Here is a 4,710-nt window from a genome sequence, read left to right on the forward strand (position 1 = left end):
CTGTTTTTTTGTGTGTTTTTTGTTTTGTTTTGGTTTGGTTTTTTGCTCTCCTCTTCTACTTCCTGATGTCCTAAACAAGCTACCTAGGGACTGACTAAGGCAACCTGTAGAGCTCATGTTCTATCCTTGGTCCAGCCAGTTGTAGCCACGCAGGCACATGGCTTCATTCCTCCTAGAGTTCATAGCTTGATAAGAGAAGCTAGATTTTTTAGAATTACATGTTAACTTTGAATTTCAAAATGTTGGCACATAACTCAAATGTTTTTAAAACACTCTCTAAAATGAATAGATAATATCTGTGGCAGGATTATAGCCACAGGCCATGAGGAGGCAACCTCTGTCTTACAGAGGCTGGTTCCATCAGAATATATTCATTGTGACATGTTACTCAAGGGTTTTTCAGACTCCAGATCCCTTAGATTTATACAGGCATGATTATAAATACTAATGTCACACTGGAAGAATTTATGAACTTGACGTTCTGCTGTTATTTTTCAGTAATTTCCATCATAATTAAGTTAAAAGATAATCAAAAATTAAGAATTAATGCACAGATAAGAAGACACAGATGGTGAATAAATGAAATAATTTATGTATGATTTCAACTTTAACAATTTAAAAACAGGTGCTTTCAGAGAAGAATAAAACACAACATAGACCATAGATGGGAGACAGAAAACCTGGAATGCAATAATAATAAAATTAACTTTGCCTAAAAGCTTCCCCAAATTAGATGTAAGTTATTAGCACGAGAGAAATAACTCAGAGGGAATAATGTAGAATAAGACTGAGGCAGGTATTCTTAACCTGTACAAATTTGATTAAATTCCTATTTAAGTTCTGTATAATTATTCGTAGCAATTGAAAATATTTCAGAAAGAATTTAAAAAGCAACACTAAAATGTGCAAAACTAAAGAGATCAGTAATTGTCAAAAATAAGTGAATGATATCTCTATTCTTTTTTTTCCTATTCTTAATCTCAAAGGAAATGTGATAAAACAGTCACAGCTTCATGTAAAATAGAAATATCCCCAACTAGAAATGTGGCATAGGTACATAATCACTCACAACTGAGAGTGCAAGCAGCTAAGTTTCACTCGGACCCTTGCGCCTCTTCAGAATTATACTGCATTAATAAGTGAACTTTTAAATATAGAATCTAGTCCCAGATAAATTAGGTATGTTGCTTATAGTAGGAGCTCAATAAATCTTTCAGGGTAAATTTCGCAGGAGATAAATTAATTCCTCTCCATCTTGGATTAAGTTTAACCCTTTCCTATTAAGAGGGTTTTCCTGGATCACATCACCTAATGTCTCCTTTTGAATCTTCCCGGAACAATTACTTGTTTAGATTCTAATTATTGCGTCTCTCGTAAATTTGACTTTTTCTCCCTTCGATCCATGTTTATCATTTTTTAAAATCTTAATCAATATATGATCTCACTCAACTTTTCACCCTTATCTTCCATTTTCCCATTAGAACCAAACTCCTAGAAAAAAAAAAAAATTGCTTTTATACTATAGTGGAGAAAGATAATTGTATATTTTGTAACAATTTAGAAGTTTTTGTCGATATAAGAACAAATTAAGTGATGAAGTTTTATATTCAAAACTAAACATTCAAACCATTATCTCTTCCCTACTTCCCGTTTTAAACTTTCTTTATTTAAGACAGATTCTTTGTTACAACATATGTGAAGTGCTATGCTGAGTTATTTTATATGTATTATCTAATTTTGTGCCGTTGCAATTATTTGGAAATATTAAATGGTATTAGGTCAGAATTAAAACTTTCAGACAAAACTAGAGGCAGTGCAAGTTGCCAGCTATGAATACAGCATCCAAAGTTCCTCTTCTACTGAAACAAACAGATCAGGAAAATGGCAATTAAAGGAAAGAAGTGTCAGAATACTTCTTAAAATCCTTTATCTCTCCCACTACATTTAGAATAGAGACCAAATATTTGAGTGCTATAGCTATCAAAAGCCAATTTTGTTTGTGAGTGATATTTAGTTCTTGCGGGGTTCTGAGATAACCTCCCCCACACACGCGCGCACACACGCACACACACACACAGATGACAGAAGTATGGGAGGAGGCAGAGCCATTTTTGCCTTTTTTCACCCAATAACTATTGTTGAATAAAACCCAAATCTAGCATCACCTCCTCTGGCAAGCTTTACCTGATGCCCACAGCTATTCTGTCTCTCACAGCATTCTTTCCTACAATATTTTCAACTTTCCATTGTAATTTTTGGTTTTATCAACCTGTCTTGGCAAAGAATGCTAGTTTGCTGAGGTTATTATCCACCTGCATACCCTTGAGTTTCGGTATGGTGCCTGACACATAGTTGCTGCTCAAATGCAGAAGAGGAGGAGGAAGGGAGGAGGAAGAGAATGAGAAGAGAGCAGGCGACCAAGTTCGGAAAAGAGCACAGTTACGCAGGAAGTGGTTGAGACTGTGTGCAGAAAGCAAGTAAGAAAAATGAGAAAAGATGTGGAACAAAAAGAAAAGCTAAGTTACCTTCGAGTTCAGAGAAGACAAGCAGTTTAATTTCTTGGAATTTCAAAAGGCTAATAAGTTATAAGGTACATATTTCTGAAGCTCTATGATATGGAATGAACTAGTAAATAATAATTAAGAACTATTAAGTCTACGGGCATCCTACCCTGAACAAGCCCGATCCCATCTGATCTCGGAAGCTAAGCAGAGTCGGGCCTGGTTAGTACTTGGATGGGAGACCACCTAGGAAGACCAGGTGCTGTAGGCATAAAAAATAAGAATGAAAAAATAAAGAATTGTAAGCTGACAAGGTCCTTGCAATCTTTGGGTTCAACCAAGGTTTGCCTCGCCTAAAAAAAAAAAGAAACTATTATTGTGCGCAGTGGTATATCTTATAATCTTATAGAGATAGCTATAATGACAGAGGCAGGCTCTTTTATACATTCAAATTATATATTAAAGTTTAAAGCAAAAAGCAGGAAATCAACTGCTTGTATCATGAATATATTTTATTTAATTTACTAATTAATTATGCTTCCTTTCTCAGCAATAATTAAGATGTGTGATTTCTTAATTTCTGTGTACACTGATTATGCTGTATCTGAGGATGTAGACAGTAATTTTCATTATTATCATTATTACAATCACATCTAATACTGCTTTACTTGAACACTCTCGCTATAAAAGTGAAGCTTTGCCTTTCATCTTTTGCTAATCTTTCTCACCTGCTTCATCTAATTAATATATCTGTACATGAAACTTTAACAAATATGTCACTGTAGATATTATTCAGTCTTATGATCTCAGACTGCTGTCAAGTCATCTGCCTTTCGTTTGTTTTTGTTCTTTTCAATGTTATAGTCATTATAAATGCAACTGCAAAATTAACTTTGCCCTCCCTAAGCTCATGTTACTTTAGTTACTTAAAGAACAATTTCCTGCTCATTAGATAATTGGGCCGAAACTGTTATTTTTTGCATTTTTGAGTTTCTATTGAATGGCTCCCTTATATATAGTTAACGATCTGTGTCTGCACTTTTAGAAGAGAATTGCAACCTTTCAGTGAATCCATCTGGGCCTTGTTCCATTTTTAAATCTAGGGCATTTTTCTCTTTGACTCCCTCTTGATGTGTAGTGTTCTGCAGTTTGAAGTTCAAGCATGTAAGTTATTTAAGTACTTTAAGATCCAAGTTAAAGTATATATTTTCCACCATATATTGTATGTTTATGTTCATCTGCACACTGAGAAGAGCTCATCTTGCTTTTTCTGTAGGCATTGATTTTCTATCATAATGAGGTATAGGGAGGGTCTGGGCATACAAAAAGTACACAAAATATAGAATGAATGAAATGATGCTGGTATCAAGATGACTTCTGAGGTTTTAATAAAATTATAGTAAATTCTGGAATGATTTTACTGTTGTTGTTGTTGTTTTGTTGTTGCTGAAGTAACAAATAACCACAAGCTTGCGGCTTAGTAAATACAACTTTATTATCATATAGCTCTATAGGTGAGAATTCTAACTCTGCTCTACGGTAGCCAAAATCAAAGTGTCTGCGGGCTGCAGGGCTGAAGACTTCAGGGAATAATCTGTTTTCTCTTGTTTTTCTAGTTTCTGGAAACCATGCACATTCTTTAGCTCATGCCCCTTCCTTTTCCTTCAAACCTAGCACTAGTGGATGGAGTTCCAACTGTGGCTACGTTCCCCTTGGTTCTTTGTAATCGGGAAAAGTCTTCTGCTTTTAGGAAACCATGTGATTAGGTTGGCTTACCTGGATCATCCACACTAATCTTGCCATCTCATTGTCTTTAACCTTAGATTAAAGTCCCATTTACCGTGTAGGGTAACATATTCCCAGGTTCCACTTGGGGTCCGTTATTCTTTCTTCTGCACCCTTAAACACGTTGATCTATAAACATCTCTCATGTACTTACTTTATGCACTAGCCATGTGAGCTAGAATAATTCAAAAGCTCAAAAAGCATCACTTTAAAAGGATGAGTGTATATGTTAAATGTTAGAAAGGGAAAGAAAACATGCAAACATAGATAACAAATGATGAAAATCTGACTTCATCTCGATACTGACCCCAGTCCCACTTCTGCCGTGATAACCACTATATCCATACTTTATACATTTACATATAAATTCATACACATATAAGTAGGTTCATACTTTTATTTGATGATTACTTTCTTTATTCAA

The 4,710-nt window shown here is 34.8% G+C and overlaps 1 non-coding gene across 1 annotated transcript; it reads left to right on the forward strand.

Annotated features, from left to right (window-relative positions):
- Positions 1-2,653: 2,653 nt before the first annotated feature.
- LOC120585309 (5S ribosomal RNA) lies at positions 2,654-2,772 on the forward strand. The gene has a single exon (XR_005648299.1). It is a non-coding gene; the product is annotated as a 5S ribosomal RNA (ribosomal RNA).
- The last annotated feature ends 1,938 nt before the right edge of the window (positions 2,773-4,710 follow it).

The sequence above is a fragment of the Pteropus medius genome, unplaced genomic scaffold (assembly GCF_902729225.1).
Source record: "Pteropus medius unplaced genomic scaffold, Ma_sr-lr_union100, whole genome shotgun sequence".
Taxonomy (NCBI): Eukaryota; Metazoa; Chordata; class Mammalia; order Chiroptera; family Pteropodidae; genus Pteropus; species Pteropus medius.